Source organism: Chiloscyllium punctatum, chromosome 5 (assembly GCF_047496795.1).
Source record: "Chiloscyllium punctatum isolate Juve2018m chromosome 5, sChiPun1.3, whole genome shotgun sequence".
Classification (NCBI taxonomy): domain Eukaryota; kingdom Metazoa; phylum Chordata; class Chondrichthyes; order Orectolobiformes; family Hemiscylliidae; genus Chiloscyllium; species Chiloscyllium punctatum.
In genome coordinates this window covers 122,807,702-122,832,804 of record NC_092743.1, presented here as the reverse complement: position 1 = coordinate 122,832,804, position 25,103 = coordinate 122,807,702, and the positions used below count along the sequence as shown (strand labels likewise).

Sequence of the window (25,103 nt, the reverse complement as noted above, 5' to 3'; positions counted from 1 at the left end):
AGAATGATTTTATTTCTAGAAAAAGGGATTTACAGAATCTTACGTGGATTCATGCATTTTTTGAGCAAAATAAAATGTAATTCTGCAAGTCCAAATTCACCCCACTAATGTGTGTGTGTATATATGTGTGTAAGGGGGGTATGAGTGCCTGAGGGAGAGAGTGTGTGTGGGTGTGTATGTGTGAGTGTATGAGAGCGAGCTTGTGTATGACAGAGAGTCTGCCTGTGTCTGCATGTCCCAAGGCTGCAACTGAACAAAGGTCCCTGGGGCTGCAAGGTCACACACACACACACACTCAGACTCTCTCTCATATACTCACACATACACAACCACACTCACACCTACATATGCACCCTTTTGCAGACTTAAATCTTTTACACACACACACACACACTCTCGCAGGCACCCATACACACACTCACACGCATATACGTGAGTGGGGTGAATTTGAACCGGCAGAATTACATTTTACTTTGCTCAAAAACTGCATGAAACCATGTAAGATTCTGTAAATCCCTTTTTCTAGAAATAGAGTCAGTCTGAACATTGGGGCACATAGTGTCTCACACGGCACCTCACACCTTCAATGCATTATTTGAGCTGACATGGCATCTCTTGTTAAAGTTCATTTGAGAATGTAACTTTTTCAAAAAGTTCTGGGATTTACATATCAAAGAACTGAAACCAATATAGTCATTTGAAAAGACGAGAGACTTAACAAACAATCCAGGTCTTTTTCAATACAAAATTTCAGTTGCATCACACTGTAAACTTTTGCTATAAATTCTGTGTCTTACTATCAGATACTTCACAACTACCTGATGAAGGAGCAGTGCTCCAAAAGCTAGTGTAGTGTTTCCAAATAAACCTGTTGGACTATCATCTGGTGTTGTGTGTTATCATCCTTTTCTTCAACCTTCTCATCGGATCACAAAGAATGCTGGGAAAGTGTAATTGACATATGAAAAGCTGGAAAGTTCTTAAAAGGAGATATCATGGAAATTCAAAACTTTGGATTACATAGCATACAAGACCGCTCAACTCGCTTCAAAAGCTACCTTTTAATAGGTTCATTAATTGGACTCAATTTCCTATTTTCTCTCCACAGCCATGCAAGTATTTGCTTTACAATTATGTATTCACAGAATCATAGCATCCCTACAGTGCAGAACAATGCCAGAGCACTTGCACCAACCTCCAAAGAGCATCCAACCCTATCCCCATAACCCAGCATTTACCATGAGTAATCCGCCTAGCCTGTACATCCCTGCACACTATAATCCAATTTAGTATGGTCAATCTACCTAACGTACATATCTTTGGACTGTGGGAGGAAACCACAGCATCCAGCAGAAACCTATGCAGACACAGGGAGATTGTCTGCGTGGAGTTTGCACAGTCTCCCAAGGTTGCAACTGAATACAGGTCCCTGGAGCTGTGAGGCAGCAGTGCTAATCACTGAGCCACTGCTGTGCTCAATTCTCTTCTCTTTGAATTTAACAACTGAATATGTATTGATCACCATTTTGGTGATGCATTCAAGATTGTGATAGCTTGCTATATTAAAATACTTCCTATCTTCTTTCTTAGCTTTGCTAATAGTTTTAAATCTATGCTCAAAAATGTTAGCTCTGTAGCTGCTTAGTCAGCTCCAGGTCTCAAATATTTAGGGGAAAATAATGGTGTCTGTACTGCAACTGCACACTTATAATGTGGGACATTGCAAAATGACATGTTCAGTGAATGAATGAGCACAGGAGTTAGGAACATGCACTGGAAGTGTGCAGAGTTGTCAGACCATGACATCAGTCTGCTGGAGGTGCAAGTTCTAACCTCAACAGTTCAGCTGTTTGCTTCTTGTAGTCTTGCCACAATTGATTTTCAACAGCAGTTAAAGTTGATGAAGTCTACAGGGAATGCTGATGCACATGGGGAAGCAGTCAGTCTTATTTCAAACATTTATGCTAGACCACTTACTTCGCAGCCATTCTATAATCCATAGTGACCTCGGTGTGTAGCCTGATCGGGAAAATACACAGAGGAAAAACAGCAAGAAAGATATGTAGCTCAAAATGGAACTGCATAGGGATGGACATATAGGGAAGAATCCTCAACAGGGCAATAACAGTAGCTGTAAAAGATCACTGTTATAATAAACCTGTTTGCATCAGATCCTGACAACAAGATAGGTGAGTTTTCTCATCTTCTGTGAATCAGCTGGATCCTGTACAATATTAATCCCTCAATCAACATCCCATTAAAAAAAACACATAGAATTTTGGGAGGAGAGATGCAGCATGTTAACATCTCTATGAAGCAGCCTGAGAGAATGGCCCCATATGGAAATGGCAGCAGTGGGAGGTAAAATTGGTGGCAGGAAGAACCTTCAAGCTGTTTCTTTCTGTCAGAGCCAAAGTCTGATGTCACAGCAAAAGAAGTGGGTGATTAGTGGCTACTCCTTCTATGATTCTTTTGATTGGGCAAGTGCTTTAAGTCAGGAGAAACGATTACTAGTGAAGAATTCAGATAAGCAATTCATGCTTAAAAAAAAATCACATTGAAACAAATTAGTTAAATATTAAGCAGATGAGGGCGGCTTAGTAGTTAGCACTGCAGCCTCATGGCATCAGGGACCCAGGTTCAATTTCCACCTTGGGTGACTGTCTGTGAGGAGTTTACACATCCCCCCCTATGGGTTTCAGCAGGTGATCTGGTTTCCTTCCACAGTCCAGAGATGTGCATGTTAGGTGGATTAGCCATGCTAAATTGCCCCATACATCCAGGGGCGTGTAGTCTCGGTGAAGTAGCCACAGGAAATGTAGGGTTACAGGCAAAGGGTCGGAGGAGCAGTGGAATGCTCTTCAGAGGGTTAGTGAGGACTGCTTCCACACGGTAAGGATTCTATAATCTGATTGGAGTTGTTGGACACTGGCAATCCACCTTGTACCATACCTGCACCAAATGAGGAGCTTCACCTCAGATTTGATGAGTTGAAGTCTGGGCTGTGAAGACTGTGACAAACCAGAGGAGATGAGGGTAACTGGGATGGTGTGTTTCTGGAGACAGTTACCTTGTGTTAAGAGCACAAAGGTGTGAAGCAGGTATTGGGACCCAAATTTTGGTTTTGAACATCAGAGAAATAGCAGATTAAACAAACCAAAATTTGCATTGGTCTTCACAGTGGACATAAATCTTCCAAAAACAGCAGATAAGCAAGTTGCTGATGGGAGTAAAGGTTGTATATCTGTTTCTATTATGAGGGACAACGTATTTGACAAACTAATGGGACTTAAGTCAAGCGAGTCACCAGGTCACGATGGCCTGTGACTATTGGTTTTAATGAAAGTGGCTGCAAGGTAGTGGAGGTATTGATTAAAATATTCTAGAATTCACTCAAATTTCAGGAGAGGTCCAATGGGTTTGAGAGAGAGAGAGAGGAAGTAGGAACTATAGGTGAGTCAGCCTACTATCTGTCATTAGGAAAATATGAGAGGACATTATTGAAGAAGAAATAGCAAGATATTTAGAAAACCTTAATGTAATCAAACAGAGCCAACATTATCTTGCAAGAAGGAAATCATATTTAACTAATTTGCTGGAGTTCTTTGAGGATTTAACAAGCAGATAAAGTGGAATCAGTAGGTGTTGTGTTTTTGGATTTAAAGAAGGCATTCAGTAAAGTGACACAAAAAACTTTATTGTACAAGATATAAGCTTCAGTTATTGGGGTAATATACCAGCATAGTGAGGATTTGTTCAAATACAGAAGGCAGAGAATCACAATCAGGTTGGTAATACATCATTGGCCAAGACGCACAATGAATCAATCCAAGGAACTCAATTATTTACTATCAATATTCATGATTTGGAGTAGGGGGCAGAGTATGGTCTAACCAAATATGCTGGTAATAAAAAAAATTGATGAGATAATAAGAAACCTGCAAGGAGATATGGATAGAGACTTAACAAACCTTAAATAGGTTAACCACACAGAAATAGAACGGTATACTTCAAGTTTAAAGTTGAAACAATCAACTGCAAGAAATAGAAACAATCAGTTGCTTCAGTGTTCACTAAAATAAAACTCTGAGCTAAAAATAAAGAATGTATCCTGAAGAACATTGGAAACTCCAATAAATGGTTTGAGAATTTAAGAATTATTATTTGTTATAAATAAATAGACTCGCCACAATTGTGAGCCATTGGCATATAACTCTACTGGCTAAAACTTGAATCTGATTATTTCTTAGACACACACACATAGGGAAAAAGAAAATAGGGGTATTATGGAAAGAGTGAAAACTTGGAAAATGACTCAGCAGTCTTTGTTCACATAATCTGCTAAAATGTTTCTTGTGCTTATTAAAATGCTGCTTCTGAGTCCTTCTCTGGATATTTTCATAGGAGATGCTTATGAAACTTATAAAATTGCTCCAATGTATCAACTATAACTATTGGAGAAAAATTAAAACGAAATAGTAATTACTGCAGAGATTAGAGAAAGCTCCTGAGTTGCAGGAGGTCTGTAGGTTCCTCTGCATTTTGTTCACATCTCAAGATGTTCAGCCACCCTGAAAATCAATCACATAGACATTGATAGGGAGAAGATCTTTTTAATCAATAACTTGTTGCTCATCCACAGCTACTTGTTGCTAATTAACTCTCTACTTGTACATATCTCATTGCCTCCAGATCATCTGTAAACTACACTTCAACCACTGTTGGAACTAGCAGCTTTGCAAACAATGTTTACAACGAGTGCCAAGTTACTTGCTTTCAAAACATACAGTAATCCTCCAGCAATCCTTGACTTTAAAACAGCTGTATTCCAACTTCAGCCTATAATTAAAAATACATAAAAATAAAAAGCACGGTCTCTCCAATTATTAAGCATACAAATGAATCACTGAAATTCAAAAGGTTTTTCATTGTAAAGAGCTTTGAGCTATTCTAACAAGGTAATTACTATAGAAATACAAGTATTGGGATTATTATGGTCTAATATTGCATAATTCATCCTAAAACATTCATGCACCTAAGTGCTAAAATCATGGCCTGCCTTTATTCTACATTCTCAATTCTGTCCAAATGCTCAATCTGAACAAGCATTCATGATTTGATATATCCACGGCAGCATATTTTTCTTAAATGTTTGAAATACAAACTCCACATTCTCAAGCCTATACTGCATACCCAAATAGTGTAAAGTCAAAATGCACAATTTAGTGATGCCCTCCAGGTGCAATCTCAGATTATAAAACAGAATGTCAGAACAGCACAATTTACTTGAATTTCACCAGAACAAACTTGAATCTCATTGGAGAACATGTAACATAGCGACAAGACAAAATACTGAAAAAGAAAACACAGGTTGGTCAAGGAAAGGTTAATAAGATCTGATGTTATTTTAATGGTCTAAAGGTTATAAGGCTGAATCATGTAACAATTACTTTTATTTTGGTTTATGTATTAGTTATGTATTTAACAGTACTTCCAGATAATCAATCATAATAGAATGCATTGCTGGCATGAGAGCTGTACAAAGAAGACATTTTCATAACTATATTGCTCATGTTTGAATATCTGCAACAACCGAAGTTAAATACTGTACTTTTTATAACAGGGAAACAAAATATAATATTACACAAACAACACCAGCATTGGTCAGCATCCAAAATAATCCCAAATATCTTGCTGTTGCTCGATTCCAATTTGTAAACCGTTTAAGCAGAAATGGTTGTGAAATCATAAGTAGTAAAAAAAATCATAAAATTAATGAAACGTAAGTCTATCCTCAATAAAGACTGCATTCCACTGAAGTAAATTGTAGTGAAAAAGATGTCATCTGTGTACAAGTGACTCAGTACAATCATTGGTCAATAGAGATCAAAAAATTTGACATCAGTCCTATTTTCTCATGTCGCCCAGTAGACTGAAAGTTCTTTTTCAATGTGTTTGATAGTATGTAAACACAGAGCTTTTTGAACATTAATAGGAAGAATACAATGCAGAATCAAGCCAAAGTAGGGAGGGGTTGAAAGAAAATTTAGTTTTTATTAATACAGAGAAATCTAAACATTACATCCCAAAATTAATATCTTTGGGAAGTGCATCAATCTATTTCACCTAACCTGTTTGAACATATTCTGGACACAGCTCCAGCGAGAAAGAACTTGAACCCAGACTTTCTGGCTCAGAGGTAGTGACATGACCATTGCACCACAAGAGCCTAGGAACAGCATTTATAATTAAAATGAGATTATAATCATCCAGTCTGTGCTTTTTCTCCTGTCTATAATGGCTCGTAGCAAAAAAAACAGGCATTGCTGTGTCATTGCAAGTAAGTGCAGAAAAAAATCTTGAATTTAAATTCCACTTTAAATGTAGAAAAACATTCCAAAATGCTTCACAGAAGTCAAAATTGAGCAGCAGTGTAAAGAGAAGCTATAAGGGTGGCATAGTGGCTCAGTGGTTAGCAGTGTTGTCTCACAGCACCTGGATTTGAATCCACCCTCAGGTGACTGTGTGGTATTTGCATATTCTCTCCTGTCTGTGTGGGGTTTCCTCCCACAATCCAAAGATGTGCAGTTTAGGTGGATTGGCCAAGCTAAATTGCCCATAACATTCAGGGATGTGTAGGTTAGGTGCATTAATCAGGGGTAAATATTGGATAATATGGCAGATGACTAGATCTGGGTGGATTGCTCTTTGGAGGTTTGGTATGGACTTGTTCTGTCAAAGAGCCTGTTGCCACACTGTCAGGATTCTATGATTTATGGATGTGCATATTTTTTATCCATTACAGAATAGCAGCAGAGGTTTGGGTGAGGTGACATATGTGGAGGATAGAGGGTCAGCACAAGGGTTAAGAGTAATCAAACATGAAGGAACTGAAGACATGGATGATTTTTTTTTAGTGGCACAATGGCTAAAACAGAAGAAATAATGTTATGGAGTTAGTTGTTGGCTGTGTGTGGGGGGGATGTGTGTGGGACTGTGCAAGGGTGTGTGCGTGTGTGTGTGTTTATGTGCATGCACGCATGTGGTAGAAATGGGAGAGAAACATGGACATTGAATCAGCAATAAAAACTAAATAGCGTTTGGTGACAACCCAAGATGACAGTTTTGTTTTCTCAACATCTAATTACAAGAACAGTACAATTACCAGAACGGACAGAAGTGTAATCAGGTAAACTAATGGGTGGAACATATGAAAAACGTAATTGAATACTTGATCAAAAGATGGGTTTCTAAAGAAAGAAGGTAATAAAAAATAAGAGTGAGATAGAGGATTTGATATTGTGGTCAGTTCCTGATGTAGGAACACATAAAATACTCTTGTTCCAAGGAAAGGTTGATTGGTTGGATTGATTGATTGATTAGCTTTGCACCCATTTTACAGATGAAAAATAGCCTATCTTCTGCAACATAAAAATGACCAAGATTACACTGGCATTGAATGATTTTCAGGCATCTGGGACAGCTGTTTAAAGCAGATCTTCTGTTCCACATTGTGCTATTGCATATGCTAATTAGGGCTTGAATGTCTGTTTTAGGGACTTCCCTGTAACAATGTAACTGCCCTGAATACAGCAAGTTCCAAGCTTGCTCCACTGACATACCCTGGTGCAGATATTTTTGATTTGCTTAACTTTGAAATTTGAAAGCTTAACTTTTAAAAAAATAATCACATGGAACCCTTTCACTTTAGCTGCACAGAAACAGCAAGAGAGAAGCAAGAGATAACAGCTTTCGTTTCTGGACGACATTCAACAGTGGGAATAAAACAGAGGCATCCCAAGTTGAGTAGTTCATGAGTAACTATTACCAGGGACTGTGTGTATAGCCCTGCACCAGCTCAGATTACCACAAAAGTCCTGCCTTCTCAACCTCACTCCTTGTCTGAGGCCTGATGGCCATCTGGTTGAACTCACCAGCAGTCATCTTTCTCAAATGACAGAACAGCCCTGTAGTCTTCTGGGACTATGGTGACTTTATTGTACCAACATAGAAATGATATTCTTTTAATGTGCTTAATTAACCACGGTTACTTACAATTGTAAGCTATCTACTAGTGTTGGAGAAGGTTGTTGGCAATACTGAATTGACTGGGAAGTGTGCAGAAGTTGTAGGGGAGGTAATTTGGGAAGGGATTGAATGTAGATCAAGGGGTAGATTTGAGCTTGGAAAGCAAATGGGTGAGTGCCGAACCAGAGGACACAGCTTAAAAATACGGGGTAGACCATTTAGGACAGAGATGAGGAGAAACTTCTTCACCCAGAGAGTGGTGGCTGTGTGGAATGCTCTGCCCCAGAGGGCAGTGGAGGCCCAGTCTCTGGATTCATTTAAGAAAGAGTTGGATAGAGCTCTCAAGGATAGTGGAATCAAGGGTTATGGAGATAAGGCAGGAACAGGATACTGATTAAGGATGATCGGCCATGATCATACTGAATGGTGGTGCAGGCTCGAAGAGCAGAATGGCCTACTCCTGCACCTATTGTCTAAAAAAAAATAGAAATATAGGAAATGAAACTTAGTGAATGGCAGGAAAGCACAGAGAAGGGAAAAGACCAAAAATGAACTTAGTTGGTACAAAGGTAACAAAAAGTATCTGAATATGCACTGCATTCATAATATAATAAATGAAATAACAGTGCACATTGAAGTAAATAAATAGCCACAATGATTAGGCCTGAATATTGAAGGGGATATTTCACTCATTAAAAATAGGAAACTGAGCAAAGGTGATGACTAATAATAAAAAAAATACATTGGTGCAAGATTTAGAGATGATCTTATTTCAAGAGATCTGGATGTAAAATTTGTTTTGGTGAAGTTGAGGAATAATATTGAAAGGAGGAAGTGATGCACAAGACCACTAACAGGAATCACAATGTGGGATAAAGTATAAAAGAAGAAATATTGGGTGTGAGTGATGAAGAGGTCAAAATAATCATTGAATGATTTTCATATGCATATAAAAAGGAAAAACGTAATTACCAATAATAGTTTGAATGAGGAGTTCACAGAGTGCTTTTGAGAAGTATTTTTTTTATATTTCATCAACTTCTTAAACTAACCAGAGAGCAGGTTTTATTAGACTATGTGGAATGAGACAGGATTAATCAAGATTCCTAGAGTTAAGCACCTCTGGGTAACAGTGACCACAGTAAGATTGCATTCTACATCCATTAAAAAAAGATGCATGGCTTTAAAATTCATATTTTAATCTTAAATAAGCACAACCATGTGGGCATGAAAGCTGATCTAACTGAAGAGAACTGACATAATAGGCTAGGAGTCAGATCAGTGGAGACTCAGCAGAAGGTATTTGAGGGGACATTTCAGAATTTTCAAACTAAGAACTTTTCTACTTGAGAAAAGTTTCCAAGGGGAGGTGTCCCCATCTGTGGTAAACTAAAAATGTTAAGAAAAGCATCAAACTTAAAGAAAAAGCAGATAATCATACAAAGACAAATGGAAGTTCAAATGGTTGCTCAGAATATCAAGAACAGCAGAAAAGATTGAAAAGATTAATCAGTAGAAAGAAATAGGATTGAGAGAAAGCCTGCTAGAAATATAAATAAAAGAACAGCAAGAGTTTTTACAGGTATCCAAAATGAAAAATAGCAAATAAAGTCAGAGTTGGTCCTCAAGAGAGTTAGAATTGAGAATTACAATACATAATTGGGAAATATTGAAGGAATGAGCAAATATTTTGCTTTTATTTTCACTTAAAGAAGATATTTTAAAATGCCAGTAATAACTTGAAACCAAGCAATGGAAGGAAAGCAGGAACTTGGTGAAATTACAATTATCAGGGAAGCAGAAAGAAATTATAATATGAATCAAGTACAAGGGAAGTAGTGTGAGCAAACTGTTGAGGTTATATGCTTACAAGACTCGAGGTCCTGATGGATTTAATCGTGGCTTTTTAATAGTGGCAGGAAAAGAAGTAATAGAACAATCCAAAATACCCTCAACTAAGAAAAGGTTTTGTTAAATTGGACAGTAGCAAATATCACTGCTCTATTGAAGAAGGGAGGGAGGCAGCCTATTAGTTACTTTTTGTTTTAAAGCTTTGAAGGCATGTTTTGAATGTTACATGAATGTTGTGAAAGATACATATTCAGTATTAGGGAGCAAAATGAAAAAAAAAATGTCCATTGATATTAAACATGATTAACTCAGTTAGCAGAAATATGCATTTACACAATTCTATAATTGTCTAATTGAAGGCAGGATTGTATTCGGCACAAGATATCCCAGAATGAGAGTATGCCTACTCAGAAGAGAAACATACACTCAGGAGAGCAACTGACATGGATACAAGTGCTGAGCATGTGAATTAGCAGCGACAGCATAATCATGGCAGAACAGATCAGGTCTTGCATGACACAGACAGATAGGTACAAAGTGCAGAACAAATCACAGACAAAGGGCAGGTAGCAAATACTGTGGAGGACATTGTGCAAAGGAGAAGAAGACATGTTTAGTGTTGGGGAAGCAGGCTTCTCACTGCAGGAGGCTGAATAATTTGGGACACAGGTGTCTGGCTAAAATGTATAACAAGCAGATACAAATTGCCACTGGAGAGATAGTGGCTGACAAATGGTTGGTTCAGTCAAGTCAACAGGTGACGTATTGCTTGTGACCACTTAAGGACTAAAGGAGAACACCAGGTCAGCTTGTCTGCCAGATAGACACTGGTGTATCCTTCAGCATCATGACTTTCATAGACCTGTGTGCAGTATAATAAATGGCAATCTAAAAATGAAATACCTTGAAACTAAGTTGAAGGCATGATTCTGTCTGAGAGGACAGATTACTCTATGAGGCTACTGCAAAAACAGGAACAAGGACTTGGAAGTCTAGATTAAAGACAGCAAGCAATTGCCATTCAACTCAATCAGAGCAAGTTTATAGCTTGGTATGGTAACCATCAAAGTGCCAGAAGAGATTTGGAACATATAGCAGCACATTGTGCAATAGAGCCTAAGAGAGTACAATGTGTTTACAGGGTTAAGTTGTCTTCCAGGAGAATACCATCTCAATGGACGTTAAATGCATGACCAATTCAGCATCAGCAGCTCCAACTGCCCTGAATGCTGTATAAAGACAACATGGAAGAACTGGAAGTGAACAATCAAGAAAGTGACAATTTGCAAAGAACGGATTAGCAACATGGTAGCATGGATACAACCTGGAAATGTGACAGAAATCAGTAATGCCAAGAATCTACATGAAACCCTGAAGTGATATCATGATCCTATGATTACCATTGAAGGCATTTTGGCCCAAACTTGCAAAGGCAAATATCTACAGTACTCCAGATGTGAAGAATGGTTACTGGCACATGAAGCTGGATTAAAGCAATTTTTTTTTAACTATGTTGTGGATCACCCCTCTGACATACTGTAATTGTATACACTTTTGACATGACCAATGCTTCAGCTAGGTTGCAATGCAAGCAGCATGGGATAGTTTGTGATCTCCTCAGAACGGATGTTACTGCTGGATTATGGATTCACAGACATACTGGAAAAACGCCTCATGTTCTGTGTTGGGACCCTGCAACCACACAGGATCAATGTGGATTTCACCAGTTTCCTCATTTCCCCTCCCCCCACATTATCCCAGTCCCAAGTCTCCAACTCAGCACCGCCCTCTTGACCTTTTTCATCTATCCACTCCACCCTCCCTTCTGACCTATCACCTTCTTCCCACCTTCATCTATCTATCGTATTCTCAGCCATCTTCACCCCCACCCCACCTCCTCCCATTTGTTTCTCAGCCCCCCGGTCCACAAGCTTCATTCCTGATGAAGGGCTTATGCCTGAAATGTTGATTTTCCTGCTCCTCAGATGCTGCCTGACCTACTATGCTTTTGCAACACCAAACTCTCGACTCTGATCTCCAGCATCTGCAGTCCTCACTTTCTCCCTCCTGGAAGAAGCCATTGCTGATGCCAATCGAAAACAATTTCTTGACAGAACTTACCAAGTGAATCTCCTGCTAAACAAGAGGAACCTTTAATTCAAGATGCCCAAAGGAAAGTACATAGGTGAAGTACTGACTGCAAAAGGTTTTTGACAAGACCCTAAAAATGTGAGAACGGCAGCAGTGATGCAGCAGTCATTCATTCATTCATTCTTTGGTGGTTTGTCACAGATGAGGATAACTCTGTTCCACTCTCAGGGCGAGTCCATAGCTCGCTGTCCAAACTAATGCAGCTACCACAGGCTCTGTGACACTTGCAGCAGAAGATGGTCAAGGGAAGGGATGAGTGGGCATTGATGTGTCAGTGAACTCCTTTCACTTTTTTGCCTGGTTTCTGCTTTTTCCCCAATGGCGAGTCTCAAGGTGCACGATGCCTTCCCAGATGCTTATCCTGTACTCTGGACAGTCTTGTGCCAGTGATTCCCAGGTCTCTGTGGGAATGCTGCACTTCACCATTGAGACATTGAGGGTATCCCTCAAGCCCTTCCTCTGTCCAACTGGGGCTCGCCTGTTGTTTTAGAGCAGGGAATACAGCACCTGTTTAGGGATTCTCAGGTTGGTCCTGCGGATGACATGCCCAGTCCATCAGAGCCGAGCAAGGGTGGCCAGTGCCTTAATACAGCGGATGTTGGCTTGGTCAAGGACATTGGTGTTGGTGTGCCTTTCTTCCCAGTGGATTTGCAGGACCTTGCATAGACAGCCTTGGTGGTACTGCTCCAGTGACTTGAAGTATCTTGTAGACAGTCCAAGTCTCAGAATCATATAGGAGAGTGGGATCCACTACAGCTTTGTAAACCATTATCTTGGTTTCAGTTCAAATGTTGTTGTCCTTGAAAAACAGTTCAAAATTGTACAGTCAACAGTAGTGGAAACAGTGCAACAATTTATTGGATTTGTCAGCAGTTTTGCAAAATTAATGTTGAATTTGTCATCAGAGTGTAAATAATTACCCTAACAGATGGCTGAGGACATGCAAAGGTATTGGGGCATGAAACAAGTAGAAATGTTCACTAAGATCAAGTATTTGGAGTTGGTAGCATAAAGTGCTGAAATACTATGACATGAAATGATGAAGTCACTCTGCAGAGTGATGCCGTAGAGACAGCAATTGGAGCAACCCAAATGCAGCAAGACCAAGTAGTTCCATTGACATTCAGGCCACCAACACAAACAAAGTGCTCTGGTAGAAAACGTGTTGCCCTCTGTTGTGAACATTTTCATTTGTACCTCTTTGGAAGACACAAAGCGACAGTCGAGTGGGGCCACAATCCATTTCACAGAGTTTTCCTCAAGCCATTGTTATCTCTGCTCCAAAGCATCTTGAAGCATATTACATTAGTTGCAGAAATACCATGGGGTATGATAATGTAAATGAGAGAGGCAAATCTACTTTGCAGATGTGTTGTCAAGAACTCCCATAGAAGAAAAAAACAGGATTCTATAATCGAGTGAGAAATTTTGCATCAAGCATTAGCTCGTCACGCTCTACAGAACAGAAAACAGATTATAACAGACAAGTGCCTTGCTTAAATCAAGCAAATCACACAGCAATATGCTGGGTGCAAATCTTGCATGATGAATGAATAGCCAGATAGCATCAAGAACACACCTGTTAGCATAACTGAGTAGCAGGCGTTCAGATCTGAACTGACACCCCAAGGTGGCATATTGTATAAAAATAATAGTCATTTTCTAGCTGGAATTAAGAGCACATCCATGCAAGCCACCAAGGAATTAAATCAATTCTGAGGAAGGGAACAGATGTACTCTAGTGGCCAGGCTCAAAACAACCAAATCAAGGATGACAGTAACTAGTGCAGTGTTTACAATGAGTCACAAGCTAAGCAAATTAAAGAACTGTTGACAATACATGACATCCCAGAAGACCATAGATGAAACTGGGAGAAGAACTCTTCATACTCACAGGCACTAATTATCTTGCCACAGTAGACCACTATTCTGACTACTGGGAGGAGGACCAGCTGACTTCAATGACCACCACTCAGGTTGTTGATTGGCTAAAACCATACTTCAGCATTTCTAGCATTCCCGGCACAGTCATGAGGAACAATGACTCCCCATTCACAAGAACTATTGGAAAATTTAACATCACAGTTCTTTAATTTGCTTAGCTAGTGACTCATCGTAAATACTGCACTGGTGGATATCATCCTTGATTTTGTTGTTTGTCTGGATTTATCCTGAGGCAAATGGAAAGGCTGACCTGGCTGTGAAAATTGCAAAATAAATCAAAGAAATTGACTAAATTGACTAAATCCCACACAGGAATGTCATCCAGTACAAAAGTGAATGTCATGGCACACAAAAACTACATTTCCAGTCGCAGAACAGACACTGTAGCAACAGGTGTGGTTGACAAAACCCAAGGTGAAGTGGCAGAAAACCAAATTTCATTCGGATCGGAATGCTAAGCCGTGGTCAAAACTGACATTTGAAGAGCCCATCAAGCTACAAATCTTCAATGCTCTCAAGAAAGTCAGTTTACTTTGCAACTGTGATTTGAATGGAGCAATTATCACCTTGACTATACACAGAAGAAATGAAACATCAGACATACATTGCAAAGACAGGCAGGATTGCCCTAGTGCAGGATTGCCCCAGTGCAGCTGTTCAGGCAGCTGAATTGGAAGAGGTGAAATCACCATCTGCACCGATCACACATCAACCATCAGGGAACACTGGCTACTGCAGCTACAATAATTGACACATGGAAAGATACCCCGTTGGGAAACTACAACACCCAGATGAATTGCCAATGGTAATAACATGCTCAGGTACCATTGAGGGACCAGCATGATTTAAGGTTTTTGAGTGCGATGAAAATGTGTGTACTCATGGAGATAACAAACTGTGAAGGCATAAGAACAGTCATTAATATGTTTACTAACTTGGGTAACTCAAAATGTGTATGAAAATACATGAACTGTTTTCTTCAAAACGGGGGATGTTTGGATTGAAATGCAATCATATAAAATATCCCTCTTTGTGTATTGGTGCCTAGTCTCTTCCAGAAGGCATGCACACTTTACAGACAAACATTTTAAGCTCATTTGAATAAAAACCTCATGTTGAGCATCTTGCTGCACCATGAAGCGTAAGTGAAACAGGAGTGCTCCTCTTGGCACTGAATTACACTTGCTGACTACTGACAGCTATGTTCATCAGCATGTTCTAATTCTAGCAATTCTCCTCCCATCCCAACATTTACCAGAGGACCGCTACTGGCAAGGCAAGCAGCCAGAAATGTTGTTTCTTCAGGACAAGCTGCCATTGGTGGCATGGAAGCAATCTCCAGAACATGGATGACAAATTGTTCTGATGCTACTAATCTTAGCGAGTAAAGAAAGTGGAGTGGAGGTAAAGCACTGATAAAGCATTACATTAATGGAATTTTAAACTTGTATGGTAAACTTCAAGACAGCAAAATAAGCATGTATTGTTTAAGCCTCATTCAGCACAATGGAATTTGTTCAGGATCCCTTCCAGAATCAAAAGAAGAATGCAGAGTTTGAGCTGGACCTTTTAATGTTGGACAGGTTTGGGAGGAATTAATACAATCACACAGAATACTTACTGTGGTGTTAAATACATCAATTGTTTTGTGGATTGCCACACTACCCATCACATCCAAATTCCAAATCATATTTACATTTAGAAACTTGCCATGTATCTTTTATTTCAAGTGTCAAAAATCTATCCATTTCTGTCATTACGTACTGTAATCCTTTTTAAACCAAGATCTGAAAGACAAATCTGCAGAGTAAATACAGTTCAAGTAAATATGTTTTATTAAACACAGATATCTTCACTGATCTGTGTTTCTGAATTGAGAAATACAATTGTTTTTTTTCCCTCTATTCTGTAGCTTAGTTTTGACTCGAGTACAAACTGTTATTTTGCACATAAATGATTGATAGTGTCTGGCATCCTTATCCAAAGAATGTGACTTATGAAAGGATCTATCATAGTTTACTCAGATATCAAAATGTTATCCTGCTCATTCCAACTTACATCTAGAAGTTGTCAGCAAATCCTGTAATTTCTCAAATTACTGACAGTATCCAAAAGAGCGCTCAATTATAAGAAAAAGTCCTTGAAGAACCTTGTTCCTTTCTGATTTATGATGATTTTATTTGATGTAGTCATCATTGTATCTCACAACATGTAATTCGTATTCAGTGTTCTTATTTCATTCCAAGTGTGAGATTTGAAGTGGAAATAAGAACAGTCAACTATAATTTTCAGGAAGTTAATAAGCAGTTAATATGGAATTTTAGCTTCTTCTCCTCCTTTGATCAGCTGTGTGTTTACACAGTAAAGGGAATTGAAGTGTATCTAGCTCATTTCTATAGAGCAATAATGTGCAAGCATTACTCACTATGTGCCTGTAAGTGTGAAAGCAGCACGATTGCAGGCGCATAGTGATTACATGGCTTTCAGTATTCCCATTTTCAAATTTGCATTTGACAAACATAACTGAAGAAATAGCACTGTCTGCATTTGATTGGCAACCATTAAACTAGGCCACAAATAAAGTAATGAGCTGTGAGGAATCTGAAGCTTTAGTTGAAGTAATTTCCCTATCATCTTTATTCTTAGACCTTCAACATAAACATGGGATACTTAGATCAAAGATTGTCTGTTCAGGAGCTTAGTAGATCAGCCTTTTTGAAATTGCCTACTCAAAGAGTGCTTCTGGAGAATAAAATTACCCTACTACACATTCAAATTCTTTGCAAACAGATAAATTGAGGCAATAATGTTTTTTTATAAATCTGTTGCCGTTATCCTAAGTGGCAATTTCATTTATGTCTTAAGGGAGATTCTTTGAAGTTGATAGTAATCGTAGCCATTGTTTTGGGAAAGCATTCCAAGATGATTCTGTAATTTATTGGATAACCATAACCACTATTGATAACACTTGGAATTGTATTCTTTGATCCATCTAGCTGTTGTCCATAGAATTGTAATATTTCAGGATAAATTAGTAAATAAATAGCTATTTCTGTGCTATTCTTGCTATGTATAATATTTGGGATGAAGTGTGAAGCATTTTAAAAGTTATGTGACTATAAACAAAGTCATTCCGTTTCTAAAATTGTAAAACAAATCACAGGATTGGTAATTTAAGTTGAAGGAAAAGCTGACACAGACAAAACATCATCTTTTAATGAAAGGCAAGGGCTATATTTCCTGCTAATGAAATAACAATCTGCATTTATATTGTGCTTCTATTGCAAAATATTCTAAAGATGTTGGTCAGCAAAAGTTGAAAGACAGACAGATATTTGGCTGAAAGATTTTTCAGAGGCATAAATTATGGAGAGTACAAAAAGGTGACAAAGGAAGAACTGTGGAGAGGTTTTGTGAGAACATTGAGAATTTGTTGCCCAGACAGCTGAAGGCTCAGCCACCAGCTAAATGGTATTGAAACTTGAGGACGCAGAGAAGCCGAGATTTGGAGGAGCATAGAGATCTGCACACTAAAGAGAAGGGCTACGAAGTGATCAAGATACAAAGATGAGGATTTCAAAAGAGATATGATGTGGGATTATAAAACAATGCAGGTCAGCAATTATGTGAATGAATGAATGAAACAAAATGCTGCAGACTTTTTGATGAGCTCATGTTTATTGAGAGTGGAAGATGGGAAGATGAGAAATGACAGCAATTTGATTCACTGATGATGACAACACAGGGTCTGAAGTTCTTACTTGCTATCAGTACTGTATTTGGGTAACTAGGCTTTTTTGTTATGGGAACACATAATTAGTTTATCTCCTCATTTGATTTGGAGAATTTGAATGTGTAACTTGGAGAAAGTAATTTTCTTGTGTTGGACACATTGAAGGGTTATTATCCAAACTTGCTTATGTCTTGGGGCAGGAAACATTCCTCAGATAAACAGGACAGCAGCAGAGTGCCATAGAAAAGAAACACAGTTTATCTAATGCTCTAAAAGTCTGCAAGAAATGTTTGAACAACAAAGTTAATGGCGAGGATGACACTGACCAGGAGCGATTAAATTATAACTTCAGTGGTGTGTGCAATTGACATCACCATAAGGACCAAATAACTTAAGAATGCATGTTTTGCAAGATAAGCTGTAACTAAAACTATTTCATGAAGGATTCAAGGTAAGATCATTCAAGTAGTCTTATCTGACAGAAGTGCCTTTGGAGTAACCAACCAAATCTGTTTATGTAAATACACTTTTATTCCAATGATCTAAGAACAGACAAATCATCAAGTCTTATCAGTGACAGGTACTTTGAATCTGCATAAATAAGAGCTTATAATGGAAATGTTGCATAAACTGATGAATGTTTTTCTCATTTTTGTGTTTGGGACTAGATTGGGTTGGGATATCTGATCAGCATGGATGGGTTGGACCGAAGGGTCTGTTTCCGTGCTGTACATCTTTATGATTCTAATACGTAGTACACTGACTCTTGTATTATTGTATAAAGGAATAGGACCATAAGACAAGGAACCAGAAGTAGGCCATCCAGCCCATCAAGTCTGCTCCACCATTCAATGATCATTTACAATACATGTAGCAACAGAAATTGCTGGAGAAACTCAGCAAATCTGGCAGCATCTGTGGAGAGAAAACAGAGTTACAATTTTGAGTGCCAGAGATCCTTCTTCAGAATATGACTTCAGACTAGACTCGAAACTGTTTTCTCTCCACAGATGCTGCCAGACCTGCTGAATTTCTCCAGCAATTTCTGTTGTTGCATGCTTTGTGAATGATCAGAATAACCATGTTCTCATTGAATGATGGAGCATTCTCTTTTGGTGTGTATCAGATTTCCAGCAGCTGTGTCTCTGTTTTACGATAATTCTCAACTCTATTTACCTAGCTTTTCCCAATAATGCTTGATTCCTTATGATTAGAAATCTGTCTGTCTCAGGCTTGAATATAATTAATAACACAACCTCAACAGCCCTTCATGTTGAAGAATTCAACAGATTATCTCTCCTCTGAGAGAAGAAATTTCTCCTCATGTTTATCTTAAATGGGCAGCACCTTATTCTGAGATTAAGCCCTTGATCCTTGACTCTCCCACAAGGGGAAAGAACCCTTCCACATCTACCCTGTCAAGTCCCCTAAGAATCTTAAATGCCTCAAAAAGGCTGCCTCTCATTCTTCTCAATTCCAATGAGTATAGGATCAACCCACTCACCCTCTCTTCATAACAGAGTCCCTCCATACCTGGTATCAGCCTAGAGACCCTTCCCTGGACTGCCTCCACTGCCAGTACATACTTCCTTAGATTAGAGGACCAAAACTGGTTACAGTATTCCAGCTGTGATCTGACTAGTATCATGTATAGTTTTAATAAAATTTTCCTAATTTATACTTGATTTCTTTCGAAATAAAGTCCAACATTCTATTTGCTCTCCCTATTACCTGCTGGACTTGGATGGTTCATGAACAAGAACTACCAAATCCCTCTGTTCTGTAGTTTTCTGCAGTTTTTCTCCATTTATATAACACTGAACTCCTTCATTCTTCTTGGTAATTTACATAACTTCGTATTTTCTACAATAAAATCCATCTGCCATCCTTTTGTCCACTCACTCAATCTGTCTGGGTTCCTTTTTAAGCACATGCCTCTCTGTCCAGCTTTTGCCATCTGAAAACTTGGCAAGAGTATATTCACTTTCTTCATTCAAGTTATAAATATATATTGTAAATTTTTGTGGCTATAGCACTGTTTCCTTCGGCAATCCACTAATTACAGGCTGCTAGACTGTAAATGTCCCCTTATCCGAACTCTCTGTCTTCTATTAGTTTGTCAATCCTCCATCCATGCTAATATATGACCTCCAACATTATAGGCTCTAAGCTTATTAAGTAGTATGATATACATCACTTTAAAAAATTCCTTCTGAGAATCCAAATATATTGTATCCACTGCTTCTTTTTGTTTTATCTATTTAGCTTGCTATCTTCACAAATAATTCAAGCAAATTTGTCCTTTCTCCTGATTTCTTCTTTTGTGTCACCAGTAACATATTTCCACCAGGAATTTCACACATAACTTATCGATTGAAAAAGTTTCTATTTCTGGTGATTAGTTGCTTGATTTTTAGCAGTTGGTAGGAAAGCCCAATTCAGGAACTGAAACACCCCTCCTCACATACATTGCAGATTGATCGCTCGTACAGTTTAGAAGATGGTCAGATCTGGGGCTGGGGTCACAATATTCCACCATGAAGGGTCTATGCATGTTCAAATATGTTGTGAATTTGAGGTTGATTGACAGTTGCTCGAACATGTTAAAGCAAGTAAAGGACTAACTGCCTCATTGTAATTGCGATAGTGATAACTGCTTCTCAAACAAATAACAAGCAACTTAATCATCAGAATTGGAAACTTTATCATTCCAGAAGTTTGTGTCAAATTCTTGATGAAATATTTTAATGACAGCCACAAAAAAAATTTGATCATTAAAGAATTTCTGCTACTGATACAGTGTTCCTGTTGTTCTGTACAGTGACTGAGCTGTCAAGAGTCAAGATAATGTTGTTACTCAATACTCACATCTCAAACTAATGGAATAGACATTCTGCACAGTAAGTTGTATATCCATGTTGCTGTCAGGAAGATGACTCTCATATTTTATGGTTAATTATGTTGGCCCTTAAAAGTTCCTGGCCGTATGCTATCTGCCTACATTTCAAATTCTTGCACATTAGGTGACTGTGAACAACTGATGGCTCTCCTCCTTGGAGTCAATGGAAGGAAGAAAAGGAGTCCTGTTCCTGCCTCAACAATACATTTTAAAACCAGGTCAACATCCTATGGTAGATTTTATAATCTGATATTAGGAGCCAGCAGGTATCGAGTATTAAAGATGACTTCTGGTGATTGCAAGTGTAGATCTGACAAAGGATGTACCAATTCCTTCTATTAATGCAAACTAATGCCTCAATACAGAGAATAGTCCTGAGTGGACAAGTAGTTGGTTATGAGCACTCTGTGTAGAGTATTTATTTATTCATAATAATGGTAGTGTTAATCTTACATTCCTAATTGCTCTCAAGAAGGTAATTGGTAATTCTCCTTGAATTCAAGGCCATATCAGAGGGCAATTAAGAGTCAACTATGCTGCTGTGGATCACTGAGGATAACAGATTTCCTTTGCTAAGAAGCATTATGGAACCAGATGGGTTTTATGATAATCTGACGGTATAAGCTTTTCAATTCAGATTTGTTTAATTACATTTATATTCCCCAGTTACCTTGCTAGGATTTGAACTCATAGCTTTAGATCAATATTGGAGACCTCTGGATTCCTTGTCCAGTTACTCTCTTCATATTACCAATGACTCAAAATCTACACCCCCTACTCTCTGAAGCAAAGTACCTTTTATATCTATTTGTGGATCTGAGCTTCACTAGGAAGCTCAGCATTTATTCTGCATCCTGAGTAACTAAGACCAGTTCTATAAGAATGAAAAATATGTGAACATCAAGGATGTTGTCAGCATTGGAGAATTTTAGGAATGAAAAATGATTGGAAAAGCTGGTAGGTTATGATGTTTTATTTGGAACAAAGCAAATCATGGAGAAACTGGCATCTTAGGAAAAGAATGCTGAGATGCTGCATCTTTTTCTCTATCTTTAATGTCTCAGAAACACAAACAAGAGAGATGCAGACTATTTGTAAGCTGAATGCATTCAAGAGGTGGACATGTAAGAGAATGACCTACACGTCCTACTTCGACAGAAAGACTAATGAAGAAGTTCTGAACATTGTAGGCAAAGAGAGAAAAATCATGCAGAAAGATATAGTGCAGTGGTCACATGATTAGAGCAGAGAATGATAGATGGATAATTAGTGGAAGATTGATGGAAAATTGCGAAGATGGAAGGAGTGCAGAATGCAGTTGACCTATGACAATTTTCTATGAATAAAATAACATCAGCGAAAGAATAAATATCGCATGCTTGCAGCCTTCTTGAATTGTTGCAGTCCAAATGGTTTCAGTACATCCATAATGCTTTTATTTTCTGTTGCAATTTGAGACAATTGACTGGCTTGCACAGCTTTTTCAAAAGGCAGTTCAGAGACAACCATATTGTTGTGGATCTCGAATCTGATGGATTAATGACAAAGGATGACACATTTCCTCCCTGAAGGACGTTATTAAATAAAATGTATTTTTACAAAACTCCAGTTTATGATCTTATTAAAAAGATTAATATTGCCTTTGGAACATCAGTCCAGCCCTTTGCATTACCAATCTATTGATATTGCCATCATCTGCCTCTTCAATCCATCAAGAACCTTCATATTAATATCAATTAAATTTCTCCATGTTTTGCTGTGTTTCAAATAAAACATCATAACCTACCAACTTTTCCAATCATTCTTCATTCCTAAAATTCTCCAATGTTGACAACATCCTTGTAAATCTCTGTTAAAACCTCACTAGTGTAAGGTGCTGACTAGCTGTATATGCAATGCTCTAGCTGTGGCTCAATAGTTTAAATGTTCTAATAAAATCTTCTTCTGTTTACATTACACATCATTGCAAATAAAGGTACAAAAACTCCCTTAAGCACTTCATCTACCTGTGCTGTTGCTATCTGGTGTATGTGGACATGCATGCTAAAAACCTCAGTCTCCTAATACTACTCAATCCATTATTATGCATTCTCTTGCTTTTTCTGTTTTCCTCAAAGGCATTATCTCACACTTGGTGAATTAGTTCCACTTTTATGCATGAAATAGTTTGGAAACAGGCCACTTGGCCCAACAAGTCCACACTGACCCTCCAATGAATATCCCACCCACACTCATTCTATTACCCTATTACTCTACATGTTCCCTGACTAATGCATCCAACCTACACATCCCCGTACACTATGGGCAATTTAGCTTGGCCAGTTCACCTAACCTGCACATCTTTGGACTGTTGGAGTAAACTAGAGCACCCAGAGGAAATTCACGTAGACATAGGGAGAATGTGCAAACTCCACACAGTTGCCTGAGGCTGGATTCAAACCCAGATCCCTTGTGCTGTGAGGCAGCAATGCTAACCACTGAGCCACCAGGCCACCCTAAGACATGCAATGTATTTCTTCCTCACTGTCAATCTTATCACCATTTCTTGTATCATTTGCTTAACCATGTCCCATACATTTATATATATTTATGAATATATTAATATTGTGAGTATTAAATGAGTGCTTTAAATTTTTGAAAAATGGAACAAAAGTCTGTAAAATATGACCAGCCTGTTCTGTGGATTAAAACCACTTTTGTCTTAAACGGGAATGACATGAAATTTCGAGACTACTGTTGCATCAAGGTCCTTTCCTGTGACTATTCAAAAGAGAATTTCCCATACAATGGGTCATTTAATCATAAGGACTGTCGGAAACTCCTAACACAGAATAATTAGAGCTAACAAGCTCCCCTCTAACCCACTCATCATCCTAACTTCAAAATATGTTTCTATTCCTTCAAGTGTAACAGGGCGCAGTGCTGAAACTCCCTCCTTAACAGCAGTGTGGCTGCATTCTTACATCAATGGACTACAGCAATTCCAGAAGATAGCTTGCCACAACCTTTTTAAGTGCAACTAGGGATGGGCAAAAGCAGCTGGTGCAGTCAGCAAAACCTATGTCCTATGAGTAAATGAATTTTTGAGAAACGCCACCCTTTGTTTGGAAATGTAAAAGTCACATGAATAAACATGCAAATTTGTTGGCTGACCTTATAAATACCAAGTACTGTTCTGCAGAGCCACTTCCACTGAAAGTCATGGAAAATACTAAAAGTCAATCGAGCAGCTAAGATAATAAATATTAGAAAACTGGAAGCTTTCTAATGAATACAATGATTTTTTTCTAACCTGTTGTAACCTTGAATTCATCTAAAAACCAACATCTTGGAAATTTGACTGCAATAAGCTTGTAACCTATTGGAAATTCTTTGATTTATAAAAGTTTAATTTCAACTTTCAAGAGTTTCCGTCATCTAAGAATGAACAAAAAGATTTGATAATTAAAAGTTCTGATCATATAATTTTGTTTTCAATTCTGCCTAACCAATGTGTGTGAGGGTACGAGAGGGGTAAATGAGCAAGGCACCATGTTTAATAGCCCGTTGCAAGTGTATTACAACAAATAACCTCCCATATTTAAAACTCTCAAATTATTTGCTGCTGATTTATTTAATTATGAACTTGCTGTCTGAGGGTAAAAAAAACCATACATCTTAATAACAAATATGTTGAGAATGGGCAGTCAACCCAAACATACAAATTCTGTCAATGAAACCACAAATAAACAAGGGATATGGTCATGAATTTTGTGGAGTCTCAGTGGAAATAATTATCTAGAATAATAAGACTCATCAACCAATAGGTCAAGCTTCTTACTTCCGATCTAATTTTGAATTCATCTTTCCACTTGCCTTTAAATCCCACCAACTTCTACCTTTAGAACATAGAACATAGAAGAATACAGCGCAGTACAGGCCCTTCAGCCCTCGATGTTGCGCCGATCAAAGCCCACCTAACCTACACTAACCCACTATCCTCCATATACCTATCCAATGCCCGCTTAAATACCCATAAAGAGGGAGAGTCCACTACTGCTACTGGCAGGGCATTCCATGAACTTACGACTCGCTGAGTGAAGAACCTACCCCTAACATCAGTCCTATATCTACCCCCCCTTAATTTAAAGCTATGCCCCCTTGTAATAGCTGACTCCATACGTGGAAAAAGGTTCTCACTTTCTGGTAAGTCTTCCATGGAGGATCTTGCCTAAGGTCTTGATAAAGTCAACATAAAGTCCATCAAACTGGTTATCTTCATCAGCTTCCTTTGATACCTCCTCAAACAATTCAATCTTGGCAATCTTGGCCATTTGCTGACCTTCCTCAGCAAATCTATGTTGATTGCTGTTGACTGTCCAATTTTAAATAACAATTAATTCTTTCACCATGGAGGTTCAGCTGTTTGGTTTGTCATTCGTCAGTCCTCTTTCTTAAATACAGATTCCAGTTCTCTTGTCAGAAGATATTGGAAATGATGCTCACTACTCTCATTTT

General features: G+C 38.4%; 1 protein-coding gene across 1 annotated transcript in view; it reads right to left on the bottom strand.

The window, feature by feature from the left end:
* The window catches only part of csmd3b (CUB and Sushi multiple domains 3b), a 1,933,688-nt gene that overhangs the window by 655,427 nt on the left and 1,253,158 nt on the right, over window positions 1-25,103 (bottom strand). The gene's annotated exons all lie outside the window — the stretch shown is intronic.